This window comes from Argopecten irradians, chromosome 13, assembly GCF_041381155.1.
Source record: "Argopecten irradians isolate NY chromosome 13, Ai_NY, whole genome shotgun sequence".
In the NCBI taxonomy this organism is placed as follows: domain Eukaryota; kingdom Metazoa; phylum Mollusca; class Bivalvia; order Pectinida; family Pectinidae; genus Argopecten; species Argopecten irradians.
The window spans coordinates 15085559-15109417 of NC_091146.1; the positions used below are offsets into that span (position 1 = coordinate 15085559).

Here is a 23859-nt window from a genome sequence, read left to right on the forward strand (position 1 = left end):
AATGGCAAAATACACCTGCGGTAGGACCAAATAAAATAAATGCAGGATAACATATCAAAAGGTGTAAAAACTATCTATATTGTTTTTTTTCAATTTCATTCGTTAAAATTTCAAATGCGATAATTGTCTTTACATGCGTCTTCGGGAAATATCATCTTTCTCTGGTTAACAATTCTTCAAATTACCATAAAAAGTAACTTACTATTATCTCGTATTTCTGCAAACCCAGAGATGGAGGGCTTTTGTTAATATGTCGGAACAGTTTAACCGCTCGGCAACATCATCATCTTTAATTATAATACAAATGTTTACGACAAACTTTTTTTTTAATTTTCAGACCAGAAAGATCTATCGTGTATGGTTATAATCCTACACTGCGGATCAAGAATCAAGAGAAATCTGAAGAAAAAATAGCGAGGGATTCCGAATGAAGGAATACCTTTAAATTATTTAAATCTATTTCACTGGTGGATCTTGATCTTAACCGAAGAATGGATAACGATCAGCTACATAATCAACTTTGTACACACATAGGAGACAAAGACAAACCTTTACAAAATGAAATTTGTAGTAAAGAGTTTTGCCAACCATATAACTTACAACAGAAGCACCCTTAGTATAGACAGAAGAAATATTTCTTAATTGTGATGTCCATGATAAGGAGTTTACTGAGCCATGCGCTATACAGAGACATATCAGGACTCATACAGGAGACAAACCTTTCAAATGTGATATTTGTGATAAGGATTTTAGACGAACAGATCAACTACGGAAGCACCACAAGACACACACAGGAGAGAAACTGAATAAATGTGATATTTGTGATAAAGAATTTAGACGAAAAGATCACCTATTGCAGCATCACCAGACACATACAGGAGAAAAACCTTTCAAGTGTGATATATGTAGTAAGAGTTTCAGTTCAGCCCAATACGTTAGGGCTCACTTAAGGTCACATACAGGAGAGAAACCTTACAAATTCACAGTTCTTCCCTCCTTACAAATTCACAGTTCTTCCCTCATACAACACAGCAGAAAACATACTTATGAGAAGTGCTCTGAAGGTGATGAGTTCAGCGAAGGGTTAGATACACAGTGCAGGACACATACAAAAGAGAAACATGACAATTGTGAAGTCTGTGGTAAGGGGTTTAATCAGACAGGTAACCTACGGAAACACCTCAGGACACATACAGGATAGAAACCTTACAAATGTGATGTCTGTGGTAAGGGGTTTAATCAGATAGGTAACCTACAGAAACACCTCAGGACACATACAGGAGAGAAACCTTACAAATGTGATGTCTGTGGTAAGGGGTTTAATCAGATAGGTAACCTACAGAAACACCTCAGGACACATACAGGAGAGAAACCTTACAAATGTGATGTCTGTGGTAAGGGGTTTAATCAGACAGGTAACCTACAGAAACACATCAGGATACATACAGGAGAGAAGCCTTACAAATATGATGTCTGTGGTAAGGGGTTTAGTCGTCAAAAAGGTCCCCTAAAGCATCATTGCGGGAAACATACAGGAGAGAAGCCTTACAAATGTGATACCTGTGGTAAGGGGTTTAGTGGGTCAAGTGACCTACAGAAACACGTCAGGATACATACAGGAGATAGTTCCCACAAATATAATACCTGTGGTAAGGGGTTTAGTGGGTCAAGTGACCTACAGTAACACGTCAGGATACATACAGGAGATAATTCTCACAAATGTAATACCTGTGGTAAGGAATTCAGTATGGATAACAAATTACGAGGCCATCGCCTGAAAAATACAGGAGGGAAACGTCACTCATGCTTTAATTGTGCTAAGGAGCGTAGTTCGTCACAACAACTGAATTCAGCTCCTATGGTGGATACTGGGGCGATGCCTTACACATGTGATATATGTGGTAAGGGGTTTAATGATTCAAGAAATATAGAGAAACATCTCAGGATACATACAGGAGAGACACCTTACAAATGTGATGTCTGTGGTAAGGAGTTTACTGAGTCAGGTGCCCTACAGAGACACATTAGGACACATACAGTAGAAAAACCTTACAAATGTGAAAAGTGCGGTATGACGTTTAGACGTTTATGGCATTAAAGTAACACCTTAGGACACATACAGGAAAGAAACCGTACCAATGTGATATATGTGGTAAAGAATTTAGCCCCAACTATTACATGAAGTTACACCTGAGGGCACACACCGCACAGAACCCGTACACATGTAATATATGTGGTAAGGAATTCACTCAGACAAACAGCCGTACAATACACCTCAGAACACATACAGGAGAGACACCTTACAAATGTGAAGTTTGTGGTAAGGGGTTTAGTGCGTCAAATTCACTACAGAAACACCTCAGGATACATACAGGAAAAAAACCTTACAAATGTGATGTCTGTGGTAGGAGGTTTAGTATGGCACAACACATGCGTAAACAACTAATGACACACACAGGAGAGAAACCTTACAAATGTGATATCTGTGGTAAGAGGTTTAGTCAGACAGGTACTCTACGAAGACACTTAAGGACACATACAGGAGAGAAACCATACAAATGTGATTTCTGTGGTAAGGAGTTTAGACAGACAGGTACTGATTTCTGTGGTAAGGAGTTTAGACAGACAGGTACTCTACAAAGACACCTAAGAACACATACAGCAGAAAAGCCACACAAATGTAATATCTGTGGTAAGGGGTTCGGTCAATTAGGTGCCTTAAACATACACCGCAGGACACATACAGAAGATACGCTGTACAAATGTGATATTTGTGGTAACGGGTTTAAGCTGAGCCAATTTCTTAAGATGTATCTTAGAACACATACCAATGTGACTTCTAAAAGACAGGAAAGTCAGAGTGAGGCTGCCTGTGTAAGTCCGAATGAGGATGCCTGTGTAGGTCTGAGTGAGGATGTCTGTGTAAGTCTGAGTGAGGATGTCTGTGTAAGTCTGAGTGAGGATGTCTGTGAAAGTCTGAGTGAGGATGTCTGTGAAAGTCTGAGTGAGGATGTCTGTGTAAGTCTGAGTGAGGATGCCTGTGTAAGTCTGAGGGAGGATGTCTGTTTAAGTCTGAGTGAGGATGTCTGTGTAAGTCTGAGTAAGGATGTCTGTGTAAGTCTGAGTGAGGATGTCTGTGTAAGTCTAGGTGAGGATGTCTGTGAGTCCGGGTGAGGATGCCTGCGTAAATCTGAGTGATGATGCATGTGTAAGTCTGAGTGAGGATGCTTGTGTAAGCGTGATTGATGATGTCTGTGTAAGTCTTTTTGAGGATGCCTGTGTAAGTCTTTTTGAGGATGCCTGTGTAAGTCTTTTTGAGGATGCCTGTGTAAGTCTGAGTGAGGATGCTTGTTTAAGCGTGATTGATGATGTCTGTGTAAGTCTTTTTGAGGATGCCTGTGTAAGTCTGAGTGTGGATTCCTCTGTAAGTCTATGTGAGTCCATTATTAATGTTAATCATATACCTTCAAAGGAATATATAACGCAGCATGTTTCAAATGATAATGTCAATGTAAAATACCCTGCAATGAAGATGTGTATGTCTAGAAATGGGGTCCCTGTCTTTAAGTATAGTGTATTAAATATCCTACAGTACTACAAGGGGAAAGACATAGAAGCCAAATGATAATCGAAATTAATTGTTTTGTGACATTGCATTCGTATTTATATTAATAACATTTATTTATTCTATGTGAATTTATTACACAGATTATGTAACAATGTCTCCATATACTATTGAAATCTGAAAGTAATTCTCATACTTTGAAATATCATAGATTTTTCTACATTGAAATATCATAGAAATTATCATACATGGAAATGCCATAGGGATTATCATACATTGAAATTCCATAGAAATTATCATACATTGTAATGCCGTAGGAATTATCATACATTGAAATACCGTTGGAATTATCATACATTGAAATGCAGTAGGAATTATCATACATTGAAATTATCATACATTGAAATGCAGTAGGAATTATCATACATTGAAATGCAGTAGGAATTATCATACATTGAAATGCCAAAGGAATTATCATGCATTAAAATTATCATACATTGAAATCTGATAGGAATTATCATTTAATGGAATGTAATGGACAAAGGCTAAAAGCATCTAAGTCTCCATATCATGAGAATATTTACAAACTATGACGCATGTATGATATATATACATATGACAAAGGCATAACAATATAGTAGTTTCTACTAATTATCATAAATTATATATTCAAAGTATTCATCAACCATTTCCTTGTAGATAACTTTTCTATTCGAAATCAATTTGCCAGTTATTAATTTGATTTCGCTTGAAGCGTGACGCTTCTTTAATTTGATGCACAGAAAAAGGTTTATTCACTAAACTGAATGAGAGTGCCCTCCTTTGCACTACCATGGGAAACCAGTAATTCTGTTAAGTGACCCAATATGGAAATACTAAAAAACAATGTTTACCTTTCATAAAAGAAATATCTTTGTCATGAGCCAAGGAAAAGACGACGCCTCATACGAGAGTCATGATATCGTAAGTATGACATCATAATGACGTTTCATTTGCCGCAAGGTTGAAATTAGGGGTCAAAATTAAAAAAAAAAATCCGTCAGATGTGGAACAAATTCACGCGATCGCAATGAAGGATAAAGCATTTCGTATTGACGGATAAAGCACCAGTTTATCCGGCAGTACATGTAGTTATCCGCCAGTATAAGCGGCAGTTATGTAATAAAAATAAATAATAACACGATGTGAACACTAGTTCTCCGCCTACATTAACAAGTGCAACACTCCGACTGTCAATTAAAAGTCTGATCTGTCCTTTGCCATGGTTAACGTAACAGTTGGGCTTATACGCATACGTGAGCTTATATCTGCAGTCAGCGATCAGTACCTCCCCTGGTGGACGGGTCGCAATCAGTCACTGTCTGGAATGTTCTATGGTGAGTACTACCGCCTTTATGGTGTTTCGCCTTGTTTAAAGTTATATGTGCCGAAAATGGGCTAATATTTTGATATGTTATTTTTCTTCAGTAATCTATTGAAAACTATCATGTTGGTGAATTAAGCTGTGAAAATCATTCAAATGGACAGACAAATATATATAATACCTTACAGCAGGTAAAATTCTTGTTTGTATGCCTTATGTATGTTAAGATGGAAACATACCAGCAGAAATCACTTTACAATTTACTATTAACACTATAAAAATGTGAAATGAAATGAAAACATGTTTAGCTCCCATTTATACTTGTAAAATTAAAGCCTGCATTCGGAAATATTGTAATTCTTGTCTATGTAATGTATAGTAATTAATAACATATCAAAAGCTCTTCAGCACATATAACTTTTTTTTGTTTTTTTTTTGTTTTTTGTTAAACGTTGAAGTGGGGGATGTGAAATTAAATCGATATAGAAAGTTTCATTATTTTTCACCCGAAAATCGGCCCATTTTCAAGAACTACCGTTTGTACAATAGAAATTCATTATGACAAGAAAAACGATAAAATAAGGACCCAATGGGCCCGAATCGCTCACCTGCTATTTGGTAATCATACTGTATAATATTACTTATATATACTACTTCCGTTTTTTGTAATCCCATAACTTCATAACGCCAAAAGATATTGAGAATAATACTAAAATAATGTGGTCCTTAAATGAGACGTAATGTTTCCGCTAGACCCTGTTTAAACAAGTTAATTTTTATGCCTATATATCACGTTTTAGTTGCACAGAAAGCGCTTAAATTCGACCAAATTCAACCTAACAAAAACATACATGTCGAGTCATTTTGACAACGTCATGCAAATAGCAGATGTATTTTATATCGTGCAAATATGGTATATACATATGGAGGCGTTCCATTGATACACATATTCAATGCTATAATGTCCTCTGAACATATTTAACAATTAAAGGATTGTAAGATTGCATTTATTGGAGATATAAATGCAATCTGGGTGGCAGATAAATAGAATAGCGCCGTTACGGGCGCTATTCTATTTATCTGCCAACCAGATTGCATTTATATTTCCAATAAATGCAATCTAGCAATCCTTTAATTGTTCTATTTACATTTTACTTTCTAGTTCAAAGTAAAACATAATTTAGATGCGAGTGAACATTTGAATTTCCAGCTTCAGTCATTTAACTTCAACAGCCAAGTTCAAAGTGATAAAATATAGTCCCTAAAAAAATTGAAAAGACACTAAAATTTCGATGTTTTTCAGAAGCTTTTCAGTTTACTTTCAATTATCAAGACATTTAAAAGATTTTGTTATAGGTTCATAACCAAACTGGTTCATTCAACTAGAATGTCAATTTTCCCGCGCGGTCTAACATGGTGTTAATTAACAATACTCGTATCCATTTATATAGATATTACTACACCAAGTCTAGGCTGCATTTATTGGCTCATAATGCAGATCACGTAATGGGAGTCTCTGTGGCAAAATGTAAATATTTAACAATGTATGTTAAATATGCTCCACCGCCGACATACCATAAACGATACTCTTCATTTGACCAATCTTCAATTTGTGTATTTATATGTCTAATTAACATAAAAATAATACAAAATAGTTTATTTTGCTTTTGGTGCATGCGCAATCAGTACTTCATTCAATATAGAACATAGCGCCGCATAATTTTTCGGGACGCAATTAATTAATTTTAATATTTTTATCTTGAAGTAAAGTTAGAAGCTCAAACTTTTTAATGGTGGTGTTGGTGTAAAGAAAGGAATTTTTTTAACTGAAGAAATCTCTTTCGATAGAGAAAAAATACCGTTTGTCAGCGATGGGGCATCTTTAAAGAAAATCTAAAACATTTAGGAGAATTATTAATTATTTTTTTTACATTCTGAGCGTTAAATCGTTCGGAAAGTTCGGATACACAACAATTAAAAACAGTGTTATTTCTAAACTTGTGAAAATGAAACAATGGCTGCTTTTATAATTCCACGTTGATAGATATATTTGGTAAATATTATTGTATTCGTGACACGTAGAATGTGGAACATTTTACATTAATTAGCTGTAAACATTTTGATACGCAGCATTTTAGAAAACTATTATTTTTTTCAGTACTTATTTTTAAACATAACAATGGTTGTTTTATAACTCGATGTTGATAGACAACACAAATTGTTATTTTATCTCCCATACATATATACATTGTAAAATTGCCAGGGAAAAGGTCAGCCGTCGTTATGTAAACGGTGTCATGTCACAATGATGTAAGAGGGGGGAGACGTTGGTAGCGATACATGCATGGTATTGGGAATTTCCACTCACTTAAAGTACAACATTATTCTGTATGTGTATATTACAGAGTTACCTGCTTTTGTAAGAAGATATTGATTGTGACGTCATGTATTTACGAGCATAACGTCATTCTTTTGCAGAGAAAACGACGCGAGTTTTGCTCCAAGTCCCAAAAAATACTTCACACCAGATATCAACAAACAAGGGAGATCACTCTTCAATATACAAAGACGCAGTCAAAACATACACAAGTATCATAGAACCGTCTCAAATAAAATATATATAACATAAATTAACTATTTCACCTTTTGTAAAAGCGAACCTAAAATCTTAAATAAACACTCAATTAAGATCCATTTAAATATATTTGTTTAAGTTAGTCACAGTAAAAGCAATGACCAAAATATAGACATGGTTTGTATTCGATTTTGTTATAGTGTAACCAATGTCAATGATCTAGATACTATATATAATGTGTTTAGATCTAACTTTTTAATCCGCAGTCGATTTTTACATATCAAGTTGGTAGACTGTGTTTAACATTCCATTAAAATGGCATTTAATTTCATTTCATTTCCTGATTTGCCAGATATTAAAAACAATCGGAACTGGCTCTACACACGCCATCTCCTTAAATATTTACAGTACATACAAATCAATATGCATATAAATATGAATTAATGTCAATCATTATTTTCTCAAATTATTTCAATATCCTAAAACATCAATGCAGACCTTAATAAACACCATATCGTGAAAAAATTTTATATCATAACATATTGAAAAAATAAGATTTTACAAGATATTCAAAGAAATTCAATGAAATCCGTTAATGATGGTCTCTTGTATCTACGGTAGAGTGCTACGTGTGGTTGGGGATATTTTGATTTTATATATAATATTTTTTTGTTTTTGATTTATATAATGTTCATTTCATATAACATTTTATGAAACGAGTCTGTTTAAAAAATCTCATATAAAATGAACATATATTTCAGATATATTTTATCACGTAACTACAAAACGCCAAGATGTGCTGCAAAAATCCAGCGAAGGCAGCCATTTTGTCCCGTCGTCCTCGACGCCTAGACGTTACACCATTTTTTCTGACGTAACTTTATTGTTTCTGTCATGACGTCATAATGAAAATCGCTCGAAGTTACATTACACTAGTGCCTTAAACAAAAAAATTGCAAGGGCGAAATCACTGGATACCAGGCAAATTATGTGATATAGTGTAATATTAGATATGCTCTGAATATAAACTATATTCATTGGCTAATACATGGTCATATGACGTTCAATAATTAGCATTTTGACTCGATATAAGTCAATATCACTTTGTGAACGCTGCATTCTTCAGGGTACCGTTCAATGCTTTCTTACAATTAATATACACATTAGAGATTGTTTTTTCTGAAGAAAAGACATATCTAATAAAAAAATTAGGGACCTTTGTTTCGGACAATATTCGGTTATATTGCCATTCCTTTGTGAACACCATATATACCTCAACAAATGTATATAATTGATACATATTCAACAACGTTTCAATATCTCTATCATATATTAAATATATACACACGTATTCATGTATATGTTCTGAATATTGATTTATAAAACAATTATATTCCCGATTTTTAATGGTTTATTTTATCTTTTCCAGGTGATTTGGAACACAGTTCCAAGAACTGTCTCTCCAGAAAATCTACCAAAATATATATTCAGTGATTTTGACAATGATAAAAAACTGAGAAATTACCACCCCACATCAAATAACCAATAGTATATTTACTTTGAGAAATTATCCATATATGTGTGCTATATGACCTAAATTCATTGAAATGGAAATAAAGTCTTTCACGTGTGACTTTTGCGGTAAAATCTTTGGTTATAAATATAATCTAAAAACACATGTACATAGAACACACACCGGCGAAAAGCTCCGCAGATGTCGTATTTGTGGTGCAAGCTTCTCCTTCTTATCGTCGCTGAAAACACATAGAATGATACATACTGTTAAAAGGTCTGGTGTCACTAGTAAGAAAGGGACGAAAACCTCGACCAAACAACGGAGACAACAAGGCGCGACTTCGACATATGAAGGGGACTATACTGTATCTCGTGCTAACGAATCAGTTAGTGTAACGAAGAAAGCTCGTCTTAACAAAGCTGTCAGTGAAAGTCATAAAACTCGAATTACCGAGACTGTAGCTGCATGTGAGAAAGATAAGAAATCATCTTCGATGCAGGAAATCTGTCTAGATGATACTGTCAGTAGCAGTGAGAAAATTCGTCATAATGAGACTTCCAGTGCAAGGAAACCTCGTCTTATCAAAACTGCCAAGTTTAGCAAGAAAATTCGACTTACTGAGATAATCAGTGTAAACCAAACACATCGTCTGGATAATTACGTGAATGCGAGTGGTAAAGGTCGTCATAGTGAGACTTGTAATGTAAAGAGGGTATCTCTCCGTAGTGGTGATATGGGTACACGTAGCGTAAACAAAGGTTTTGAAATCACAGAAAGAGGTAAAGAGGAATATGATAATGAGACTGATGTTAAATACCCAGCAATGGAAACATCTTTGTCTGATGATGGCGTGTCTGTTATAACGTATAGTGTAGTGAATATCTTACAGCATTACTACAGAAAGGGATACAAACCTGATTTGAATAATTAAAACAGAATCACGTTATTATATCCCAAAAAAAATCAACTTCAATCGATGTTTGTTAATGATTACAATACGTAATAAATATTTTCTTTGACACAGATGTAAATGTATTTTATTTTCCTTTACTTTCTATAAATATTTAAATAAATTGAACCAACGAAAATGTATGTATGTTTTATGTTTCCTTTTATTTAAAGATTTTGCTATAACAAATTCCATGGGACCAGGAGAAAGAATTCGTTATAAGAGAAATTCGCTATAGAGTTTCTGAAACTATAGGTTAGTTAAAGTCATGTGCTGATTGCAACCCGAATGAACATAGTTACTAAGCTCACTAACAGATTCCAACGTCGGCAACAATGTATCCTTTGGCATATTTTCTATTATCGACAATTAATTATATACTTGTTTGATCGATTCAATCAAACATTCCTTTTTTGGCCCCAAGTTTCACTTTAAAACAAAGCTACTTTCTGAAAAAATTCCGGTCCAAAAAATTGTTAACTTTCGTGCTCGGCGTCAAACGGATGCTTGAATATACACGTTTCGACCAAACAACGGAGACAACAAGGCGCGACTTCGACATATGAAGGGGACTATACTGTATCTCGTGCTAACGAATCAGTTAGTGTAACGAAGAAAGCTCGTCTTAACAAAGCTGTCAGTGAAAGTCATAAAACTCGAATTACCGAGACTGTAGCTGCATGTGAGAAAGATAAGACATCATCTTCGATGCAGGAAATCTGTCTAGATGATACTGTCAGTAGCAGTGAGAAAATTCGTCATAATGAGACTTCCAGTGCAAGGAAACCTCGTCTTATCAAAACTGCCAAGTTTAGCAAGAAAATTCGACTTACTGAGATAATCAGTGTAAACCAAACACATCGTCTGGATAATTACGTGAATGCGAGTGGTAAAGGTCGTCATAGTGAGACTTGTAATGTAAAGAGGGTATCTCTCCGTAGTGGTGATATGGGTACACGTAGCGTAAACAAAGGTTTTGAAATCACAGAAAGAGGTAAAGAGGAATATGATAATGAGACTGATGTTAAATACCCAGCAATGGAAACATCTTTGTCTGATGATGGCGTGTCTGTTATAACGTATAGTGTAGTGAATATCTTACAGCATTACTACAGAAAGGGATACAAACCTGATTTGAATAATTAAAACAGAATCACGTTATTATATCCCAAAAAAAATCAACTTCAATCAATGTTTGTTAATGATTATAATACGTTATAAATATTTTTATGACATAGATGTAAATATAATTTATTTTTCTTTCTATAAATATTTAAATAAATTGAACCAACGAAAATGTATGTATGTTTTATGTTTCCTTTTATTTAAAGATTTTGCTATAACAAATTCCATGGGACCAGGAGAAAGAATTCGTTATAAGAGAAATTCGCTATAGAGTTTCTGAAACTATAGGTTAGTTAAAGTCATGTGCTGATTGCAACCCGAATGAACATAGTTACTAAGCTCACTAACAGATTCCAACGTCGGCAACAATGTATCCTTTGGCATATTTTCTATTATCGACAATTAATTATATACTTGTTTGATCGATTCAATCAAACATTCCTTTTTTGGCCCCAAGTTTCACTTTAAAACAAAGCTACTTTCTGAAAAAATTCCGCAAAAAAATTCCGCAAAAACGCTCGGCGTCAAACGGATGCTTGAATATACACGTTGTTAACAGCCCTCTTCTGAAAACTATTAGAAGACTGAGATTATTTAGAATCATGTTGACAGCGATAGTGGTGACTGAAATAGTTGTTTCTACCTAGCCAAATTGTACGCGATGTAGCCAATTTGGCCAGCACGTGTTGTGTCCCTTTGATAAGTGTTTTGTAGGTATATTGTTTCTCATATACATATATTTACATTTTCACTGCATTCATAGCCAATATAAATTCCAACTGAACAGAGGAAAATCCAACAGCTAGCGCGCTTCATGGAATTTACCTCTTTCCAGTTGGCTTAAATGGCTCCCGCTTTTAATGTTATTTTGTTAGTCTTGGCTATAAACATGTCAAGTCTAATGCTTTTATTAAAACATTCAACGTATTTTTTATTACCTTTCCTAGTTTTGCCTATGCAATCTGCAATTTACAAGTTTACTAATAAAATACATGTAGTGAGCTTATTGATTATTTGGTACAAAATATGTGATATGCAGCACAGGGACCTGGCACGAAATTTTTTAACCAATAGTATACATATATATATTATAGGATACTATAACATATATATTTATATATGTATACTATTAGTTTAAAAAAATCGTGCCAGGTCCCTGTGATATGCAGGAGCTGCATTTTTATGTGTTTGGGGTTAATCGGATAGACCTTCATAGAGGGATATATACTTGTAGAAAAAAGAAAGAAAATAATAGATTATGTCACTTTTACAAATATATTGTATACGTCAACGTTGTGAATATATATATTTAGAAGACTTTACTCATACCTGCAGGCTGAGGAGTGGAATTGTTGAAGGTAAATATAGCATTGTAGAATATGAGAGCTATAAATAGATGAACTGATTAATACTTTTATTAATACAATTTCATCTCCCTCTAGGTCACAATGGAGAGAAAAAAAATTGTTAAATATTCAATAATGTGACATTTTGTTTAAAGAAGAGTAGGAGTGGAGAGAACAAGAATACAGGGTGATAGCCAATTTGATAGATTTAAAATTATTCATATTAAAAAATTAGTACTACACATTTTGGCATATATAGCCGTTTTTTTTTTCTCTTATTTTACCTGTAGCAAATAATAATGAACTGCGCTGTCTATTTAATTACTTCAATAAAATATCCTATAACTTATAGATTTAACTCATATGCAACATCTTTCTTATTTTGGTATGCATGTTATAATTTAATTGTTTGTGTAATGTATTATTCTATTTATGAAATCTTCATATTTTTGGTGGAAATTAAGTTAATTTTCATTTTTCTTTTTCAATAATGTGATACCTGTGTAGAATACTATCTATTATATAATGGAAGCATTTTTGCACAAAAAACTCACGGTAATATGCATGAGCTGCAAATTGATTCCACAGGGATCTGAGAATTAGTTACAGATTACATAATCATGGACCCACCAGAGTGCCTTAAGAGCATTTTTAGACGTTTTAGAGCTCTAGATAAATGCTCTTGGGACACTCTGGTGGGTCCATGATTATATAATCTGTAACTAATTCTCAGATCCCTGTGATTGATTCGTGAAACATACGTTTATCGTATATTTTGCAAAGGTCCCCTACTATCTTCATAAATTGTATTAGGTCAATAATACACATATAAAAATAGTAATTACACTCAAAATCACTTCGAACGAACATGTAGTTTTAATGCACACAAACCGTTGTATGTGTATACATATGCATTTGTCGAGATGTCTTTGTTCAACTGCACCAGAGTGGTTATGCATTGACATGCACGCTATGACTAAGTTTACACTGTATCATACTCATTGATCGTAGCCATCGACTTAGAACAAACAAAACTCCTGTCCTGCCTATTTCGAAGGTATACAGTACTGATAAGACAATCCGTAGTCACCACTGAACAAGGCCAACCATGCGGTAAGTTGTGCGATTCAGACATGGGTGGTGTTCAAGTGCTATTCATTACACGAGGGCGACACAAAGCTGGTCTAGCAGTCCCAGAACTGTAAGTATACATAGAAAACTAAATAATTGAAGGTATAAATTCAAAGTACATTGATCAATTCCAAGTTGACAATGAAAGTAACACGACCTCAGGTCAAACCAGTCGCTATCTAAATCTCTGGTAATACAACGTCTATATATATAACTAGGTCAGCTAATTTTGTTTACGTTGTCTATATATATGTAGTTCTCTAGTAGAAGTCTGAGCGTGAGCACGTGGCTACACATCTATGTATACCAATGTACATCTAAACTGTGGAGTTAGTATTAATGTGATGTTTCACTAAATAAGGTAAGTTCCTCCCTTCGCTACATGTATAATTAAAAATGTATAGGAATTGTCCGCCTAAATAAGGTAGGAATTTTCCCACTAAATAAGGTAAGTACTTCCCATCGCCACTTGTATGATTAATTATGTATAGGAATTGTCCGCCCAAATTAGGTAGGAATTTTCCCACTAAATAAGGTAAGTACTTCTCATCGCCACTTGTATGATTAATTATGTATAGGAATTGTCCGCCTAAATAAGGTAAGAATTCCCACTAAATAAGGTAAGTACTTCCCATCGCCACTTGTATGATTATTTATGTATAGGAATTGTTGCAATGTCAATGGTGTACATCATGATTACAATAAATATATTATTGGTATATTGTATGTATAATATGTAGAGGAAAATAAACATATACCAAGGGAATATACATGTACATGCTAACGTTTCTGTTTACAAACAAAATAGAGTCAGACATTATATCTACACTTTGATTTTATAACATTTGGTTTGACACGTAATTGCACTCATACACACGTGGGTTCAGTTTGAAGATAGCACACAGTTTGGATAAAATACACACGTGTGTTCAGTTTGGGTAAAACGGTACACAAGTGGGTTCCATTGTCCGCGTTCAATTAATGTTGGCATGATATAACTGTATGAACTGATGTATTCGTATATGTATCTAGATACTCATTTGTAATACATTTTACTTTTATTACGTTTAATTTTGTAGTGAAGATTCTATTACGATATCTAGATGCTACGAAATCATATATACCCGATCTAGTCGTGGTGATCGTAATTCCTGTTAGAGTAGCTTCCCTTAGTAAATGCTTATTTTCATAAATATTATCCTAAGAAAACTCTTGAAAATGCAAGTAATGAGTTGGAGAAGACAAATACGTTGATAAATAATATTATATACTGATGCTAGACCGAATAATCTGTCTCTTAAAATGAGCTCCTTTTCTTATGTTGCCGTTTATTGATACGATCATTAACGAGCTAACGACAACAAAATATAAGGAGCTTTTTTAAGAGACAGATGATTCGGTGTATAACATGATGCTTGTTATAACATGTATATGTATACTGTGATACTGATGCTTGTTATAACATGGTTTACATGATTCTGTACCTTTTGCATAATTATAAAAATACATATGCAACAAAACTTTTGGAGGGCAGTGTTTATATAAAGAGGAAGAGAGGGGAAGAGGAATATATTTTGGCAAGAAACATCCTTGGGGGGAGGGGAAAAGAGTTTGTATCAATCTTGTCTCTGACCCCAGGTGGCAGGAGGGGCAGGGCCCAAGAGGGGAAATAAGGTAAACCTTATACATCGCTACTAGTCCTAGAATTCTGCATGGATTGAAACCAAATTTGGTCCGAAACACTCTTGGGAAAGGGGAACAGTGTATAAATTTTGGATCTAAACCCCCGCGGACAGGAGGGTCGGTGCCCAATAGGGAAATAGAGGTAAATCCTATAAATCACTACAATTTATAGAGTTACATGTATGCATGGATTGTAAACTAAATTTGGTTAGAAACATCCTTAGGGGAAGAGGAATAGAGTTTGTTTAAATCTTGGCTCTGACCCCTCGGGGGCAGGAGGGGCAGGGCCCAAGAGGGGAAATAAGGTAAATCTTATACATCGCTACTAGTCCTAGAATTCTGCATGGATTGAAACCAAATTTGGCCCGAAACACTCTTTGGGAAAGGGGAACAGTGTATAAATTTTTGATCTAAACCCCCGCGGACAGGAGGGTCGGTGCCCAACAGGGGATATAGAGGTAAATCCTTTAAATCGCTACTAGTCATATAGTTCTGCTTGGATTGTAGCCAAATGTGTCCCTGAAATAGCATTGAGGGAAGGGTAACAGAATTTATATAAATTTTGGTTTTGACCCCTTGGAGCAGAAAGAGTAGGACCCATAAGAGGACTTAGAGATAAACATTCAAATTCTCCCAGAAAAAAACCCCACAAGAATGAACCTGTATTGAGAACATTACTTGGCATTACAAACCAGGTGAGCGATACAGGCCTTCTGGGCATCTTGTTCTTGAAATAACCATGCCAATGTCGGTTTCTTTTCAGGTCAAAACATTAATTCCGATAGGACCCGACTTGGCGAGGTTAAAGACGACGAGAACGATGTAAAAAGATGCAGATTCTGACTCGGTGGATGGAAGTAGATCACTTGGGTCATCACAACCTTTGGACATTGGGACCTGCTATGATATAACACCGTGTGATATAAGTACGATAGAATATCAGTCATGGAGAAGGCATTTAAACGTGAGAACGGTAATACAGCATTAGTGCCTTCTGACAAAAACGATGAAGATATACAAACGCATGAATCAGAGACGCCTCACAAAGTTACACAGACAAAGGAGCCACAAAAACATCGGAGGCGTGCAGGAAAAAAGATAAGTAAATGCGATGTCTGTGGTAGGGTGTGCAGTGAGCCAAGTTCTCTACGGAGACACCTCAGGATACATACAGGCGTGAGACCGTACAAATGTGATGTCTGTGGTAAGAGGTTTAGACAGACAAGTACCCTACATTCACACCTCAGGACACATACGGGGGAGAAGCCATACAAATGTGATATCTGTGGTAAGGGGTTTAGTGAGCCAGGTTCCCTACAGAAACATTCCAAGACACACACAGGAGAGAAGCCATATAACTGTGATGAGTGTGGTAGGGCGTTTTCGGAGTCCAGTTCCTTACAGAGACACCTCAAGATTCATACAGGAGAGAAACCTTTTAAATGTGATGTCTGTGGTAAGCAATTCCGTGAGTCGAGTAGTCTACAGATACACCTCGTGATACATACAGGAGAGAAGCCTCACACATGTGATTTCTGTGGAAAGAAGTGTAGCCGGGCAGCTGACCTAAAGATCCACATCAGGATACATACAGGGGAAAAACCGTACAGATGTGAAATCTGTGATAAGCGGTTTAGTGAACGAGGTAATCTACAGAAACACCTCAGGACACATACAGAAGATAGACCTTACAAATGTGAGGTCTGTGGCAAGGCGTTCCGCCAGAAAAATCACCTACAAAAACACAACACAATGCATACAGGAGAGAAACCATACAAATGTGATATATGTGGTAAGGGGTTTGGCTTGAAAGGTCGCCTACAGATACACCTCAAGGTACATACAGGAGAGAAACCACACAAATGTGATGTCTGTGGTAAGGCAGTCAGTCGGAGAAGCAATCTACTGAGACATCAAATGATACACAAAGGAGAGAAGCCCTACCAGTGTGATGTATGTTGTAAGAGGTTTTACGCGAGAGGTGACCTAAAGGCGCACGTAAGAACACATACAGGAGAGAAGCCTTACAAATGTGAAGTCTGTGGTAAATGGTTTAGCACACAAGGGGATCTACATAGACACGCTACAAGACATTCAGGAGAGAAACCATACAAATGTGATGTCTGTGATAAGGGGTTTAATCAAAAAGGGGATTTACAGAAACACCTGAGAAGACATACAGGCGAGAAGCGTTACAAATGTGATGTTTGTTGTAAGGGTTTTTGTGAGAAAAATGATCTACAGCGACACCTCAGGACACATACAGGAGAGAAACCACACAAATGTGATGTATGTGATAAGAACTTTAGTGAGGCGGGGTCCTTACGTGATCACCTCTTGATACATTCAGAAGAGAGACATTACAAATGTGATGTATGTGATAAGAGATTTAAGCAGAAAGGTAACCTTCGAAAACACATCAGGACACACAAAGATAATTAATTTGTCTAACCTTTAGTACGTCTCTCGCAATAAGAGATTTAAATACAAATGCGCATAAAACACTACATCACAACAGCCAATCTAAAAGGGATATGAGAATACATACACTGTGAAACTTTCAGATGTGATTTCTATGGATTTAGCCAGAAAAAGTGACCTTTAGAGATACCTCAAGACATACAGGAGATAAACCCTTCAAAGGTTGTGACAAGGCTTTTGTGTGTCAAAACCAACAGAAACACCACGGGACACATACAGGGGAGAAACCTTGCCGTCTGTGGCAATGGCTTCAGTGGGTTTCAACCTTCAGAAACATATTAGGTAAACACAGGAGAGAAACGGTACGGGTCGTAAAAGCAGACCACCTTCGGAGACTGCTCAGGTTACATACAGAAGAGAAGCCTCATCAACCTGTAGTCCTTGGTTTAGTTGCGGCAAACAAAAAAACTCATTTAAGCTCATAATTCTAAGCCATTCATAATAGTAAAAACTCATTTTTTTCCCGGGGGAGGCCCCGGACCCCCAAACACCAAAATCTCGCGCTTTCGGGCGCTCGCAAAATCATCAAAATACATTGTAAAACTCATCTCAGCCATTCTAAATTACAATATTTTTCCCCGGGGGTCACCTTCACCCTTCAGACCCTAAAACACCAAAATTTCGCGCGTTCGGCGCTCAAACGCTAATTTGGCCAATTTACGTATTCTTTAATTTCCTTTTAGCGGGGGGGGGGGGGGTGTTACAAAATATTGGGGACCTTTGCCCCCCCCCCCCCCCCCCCCCATTTACGTTCATCTTCCTACGCCACTGAGGAAAGCCTTGTTAATGACGACTGATAAAGGAATAAGATATTCGTTAGCTCCACAACATTAAAAGTCATTTCTTCAGTTAGTGAGAGAGTGGAAGATTCCGCTCTGGTGATCTGGTAATGTAAATCATATAGTTTGTGAGACTGACGATGTGACTCATGTAATTTGTGAGAATGCCTATGTAAATCAGGTGATTTTTTGAGAATGTAATCACGTAATTTGTGAGACTGACGATGTGAATCCTTCAAGTAGGGAGACTCTCGATGGGAGTAAGGAACCCTACTTTTTTGAGATTGTCGATGTATGTAAAACCGCTACATATCACAATATCACGATGAGATGAAGGAAAGAGAATTGAATCAAGTAGTAGTAGTTCTGAGTAAGTAGATTAGATAATATATTATGATGATATATTCTGTAATTGCATATTAGAGTATCTGTCCTGCAGGTAGGTATTGATTGTAACGTCATTATTTTCAGAGAAAATAACGCAGTTTTACACACAAAATAATGATGGAAAAATCTATACCTACCTGTAAGGGTGACTTTGTAACATGCATCTTTGAAAATATTGGGTTTACAATGTAGATAAATAATTTACCAGGTTGATCACCCCGATTGTCATCAACACAATAAAATCCTCATATATTTATCATTTTATCTATATAAGAAGTTTGTATAGATCTGAGTGTAAAGGGAACACAGCATTTCAGTTTACGTTTTTATCTCAATCATTTTTTTTATAATTAGATCTACAATTGTACATAGACGACTAATTGTAACTTTTTAGTGGTAATGTATATCAGCATTTCTCTTAATTAATGGCAATATGCCCTATATCGATCGATTAGATTGCGCAGATAACAAAATAAAAGAAAAATTAAAGTGGAACCCGATTTTGTTGAAGTCCTTGGGGAATGGGAAAAATATCTTCAAATTATTCTGATTTCAATATAACCAAGAAAGGCTGTTGATATGTATTGTATTTGTTTGTTTCTATTAATAAGGCATATACTTAAGCATTGAATGTCTTTCAGTTGGCACTTATAGCCAATATGAATGCAAACTGGACAGGGCAAATTCCATGAAGCGCTTCGTGTTGAATTTGCACCTGTTCAGTTTGCATTCATATTGGCTATGAATGCCAGCTCAAAGACGTTCAATGCTTATATTTACATTTGGTTACAATTTTAAGATGAAATCCCAAGAAATTTTGCATCTATAATGAAATAATCATTCGTTATCGTCATGGATGGAACAGCCATTTGAACAGCCGTCTTCCGTGATCGCTGGCACGACAATTGTGACGTCACAATGATAATAACGTCATAATAAGCGCTTGAAGTTCATTGTCTATATGACTGCCAACTGCGTTTGGTAAGGTCACATAGTGGGACTGCAGTGAAAATGTAAATATTTAAGGAATAGATGTTTATTTTGTTGAGGTTATGAAGGTATAATGCCCTCATAACCTCAACAAAATAAACATCTATTCCTTTTATTTACAGTTTTTCAAGTAAATGAATATTATTTTTTCCCGCGGCAGTTGCATATTTTTTTATAAAATATCCATATTTTTTTTCTCTCCCGTCATCGTCAACGAATTCGATTGAACAGCTGATTGGAATCGAGTCATTCATATGTTCCCGCCAAAAGTGGGGTCATGACCCCACGTTGCTACACCATCGACTATTCACGTAACAATAGAATCGCAGCGCGTGTTGTGCTAACATTATACACTGATAATGATAATACTGGAAAGCATGGTTATTGAGTCCATGTCAGCGCAAACTGTAAATATAACCGATTAAACATTATTTTTGTCCACATGATAAGTCATGGTTTATGGTCTGTCGGCAGTGGAGCATCTTAAATGAAGGTATCGTTATTTTTATTCTTATGATAATCAAATTTAGTGGAGAAAATGAACGTATCTGAATACAATCATCCTCGTTACTGTAGGGGTTACAATCGCTGACGTAATATCCACCCCTGAACTAGATCATAGTAAAACTGCAATGAGGACAGTTCAGGAGAAAACAACTGACCAACCACAGGCTTGCAGTGACTCCCTTTGAAGATTACGGAAAGAGTAACGCCTAACTTCAAAGCAACGTATTCAACGACAGTGTAACGTTATAATATTCCTTTGATGTACCTCAAATGCCTCCAGTTTTACTATGAGATAGTCTATGGGTGGATACAACGTCAGTGATAGTTACCGCTGGATATCGAGGATGGAATACGCAGTAATAATGATTTTTAACACTCCTACACTTTTTCAAGTATATTTATAAAAAAACCGATTTGTTACGTTAGCAATGGTATATTTACAATTTTCCACAATATTATCTAACTTGTCTGTCAACGAGACTAATTTTAAAAGTATAAAATGGGTCTGTCAAGTGGACAGGGATATCTTAACCCAAGTGAAAGATTAAGGTTTGTGTTGATAGTTAAAATTATTCATGAGGCTGATAGATCTATTTACTTCATTTGGCTAATAATTAATTACTTTTTTCTAATACTTTTAACGAAAAATTAAACATATTTAGATCGTTTAAAAATATGTTCAGCGCGCCGTCCTCACAGTAACGATGAAATGTGTGTAAATATATGACGTCGTTTACGTGCAGTATTATTGATGACGTCACATACATGTAAAGTGCTTGGTGCTAATGTACCTTTTCCCTACCTTTGGTCAAAGGGCAGAGTTATCTTTTCCAGTGCAACCGCGAGATATCCCTGTTTGTGTAAGCCACAACGTCTTTCAAGTGTTTTTGCTAAGTTTTAGCTTATTTAAAATATATATTTCTCCCTAAACTTTGTAAAATGACAAACTTTTATGACGACATGTTATTTTATTCGAAGTGAACATCCATTTTCAACAGCTTTAGATTATACCGTATCATCACCACTGCTGAATAAAAAACATCGCGAGCCAAAGCCACAGTTGAGTTATTTTTTGTTTTGCGTCTTTTTGATTCTCTGAACCTACCAAACAAGGCGATAAATGACTCGGAACATAATCAACTTATTTTTCCGTATTCACTTCAGATTTAAGGTATTACAAATGATAGATGTTATGCACAAAGTGTATATTTTTCACCTAAAATAAGTTATCCAATGTCATCTTTTTAAATATAAAATAGTTCTAGATTTCACCGATTTGAAAATGTAGAAAGCATTAATGTCTCTGATGCAACCGTCTTTAATGCTCAGTTGCTCCGTAAATAAATATGTTATTCACCACCAAAAGAGTTTATAACTAGAATACTTACAATGCATCAGTTATAATTTTATATGCAAATAAGGTTTAAAATGAACAGTACTGCCAAAAGTCAGTCTAACCAAGTCATTATCTTTACGTCTACAGTGCAGTGACATGAGTACATATGGTCAGAATTTTAAGCCAAGTTTTGGTCTATAATTTCACATTTTACAGCTTTATTGGTAACTGGAGAGTGCCTTTTCAGATATGTTTTCACTTAAACATACATAAAGCATAGATTATGTATAGTAAGTAATGTTTTGAGACATAAACATGTTTATCTGTTCATTTTAAAGATGCTCCACCGCTGACAAATGGGATTTTTTTCACTATCAAAAATAGGATCAGACGATTTAGTATTTTTCTTCACTTACAAAAGTTACTTACTTTACACCATTACCACCATTGAAAAGTTTAAGCTTCTAATTTTACTTCAAGTTAAAAATATGATAAATAATTAATTGCATCCCAAAAAAATTCTGTGGCACTATATCCTATATGGAATGAAGTACTGATTGCGCAGGCATCAAAGACGAAATAAATTATTCTATATTATTTTTTGTGTTAATTAGGCATAGATATACACGATTAAACACCAATTATTGTTCAAATGATGAACATGGGAAGACTTTTCAAGCTTTCTTACATTAAGTTCCTTATAAAAAACAGTCACTTCAATTGTATTTAATACGTTTTTGTATGACCACTTGGATTTGTTCAAAATGGATATGCAGACCCCAGGATCAAGAAGACCATCCAAGATTAATTAGAGGAAACTAGTCCTACACAGTACTTTCTGAAAAGGTGAAAAATCCAAGACGGCTGCTTATCAGCCACGTTGTTTCCATTTCATTTTCAAAATGCAATTCACTATCTATAAGGACAAAGAGAAACCTACATTTGATATTTGAGATGATCCCTTCAGTATGCCCTTCAATATAGTGGCGACACTTCAACTGTCAGTATCCAGGATGGCTGCCTGTAGATAGATTAGTCCCAAAATGCATAACAAGAGCCTAAGAGTCGTTGTATGAAAATTGAGACAAATCCCTTCAACATTTTCTGAGAAATAGCATCAACAAACTTTAGTATCAATATCCAAAATGAATCACTTGGGCACAAAAGGCAATAAGAAGTATCAAGTGACATTAAAGTTCTTGTGAAATTCAGGTCCAAACTTTTGACCAAGCTTTAAAGTGAACAGTCGGGCAAGGATGGCTAAAGTCGGTAATAGTTTGAATGTATCCAGTATAATTTCTTATGAAATAGAAAAATAAAATCTCTCGTCAGAATCTATCTGCGTACGAAGAAATTAATTTAAAGTATAGGAATCCTAAAACGTCCTCCCGGCTGACTATGTCCGTGGTTACATTTAAATTTCCACGCAGCCTCGCTCTCAATACTTTCAACTTTCCTTTACTTTAATGGTCAGAACTGGGAAACTAAACAGAACTTGACCGTCGTATTCATATGTGAGAACTTTTGGAAGGCCAATGAACGCATTTAGCTGGTATTCTTTGCCCGACTATTCACTTTAATATTTTGCTCATTTAATGTATATTTCACATGAAAATTTCACCTGAAATTGATCAGGCCTCAATTTCTCGAAATAAAAGACTCAATGGGCCACAACGGTCATATACATATTAATACAACATATAGTAGAAGTAAATCATAAAACAAGATGGCAGCATGTCGGCCATTTTGTTGACAGATCGGTTCAAATTGTAATATACAAAACTCTACTGTAGGGCACTAGCATCTTCGATATTCCTGGAGGTTCGATCACTTTCGATCTCTACTGCTGTACCGGATAAAGAACAAGAGACGCAATGTCATCATTTTAACAATTGTAGTTTTTTATTTAAAATGAAACAATTTAAGAAGAATAGAACAATTAATCAAAGAATGCGTTGTAACTAACAATGTAATTGAACAAAACTAATCTATTAATCTATATGAAACAGATAGAATTTTCGGAATCCAGGAGCGTGGAAGATAATGTTATAATTAATTGTATACAAAGGTTTAATCAAATTAGTTATGCCATGTACGGTACTAGCCAACTCATGTCTTTTGTTCCT

General features: G+C 35.4%; 1 pseudogene; it reads left to right on the top strand.

Moving 5' to 3' along the window:
- The first annotated feature begins 1 nt into the window (after position 1).
- LOC138305628 (zinc finger protein 208-like) lies at positions 2 to 18130 on the top strand (annotated as a pseudogene).
- Positions 18131 to 23859: the final 5729 nt, after the last annotated feature.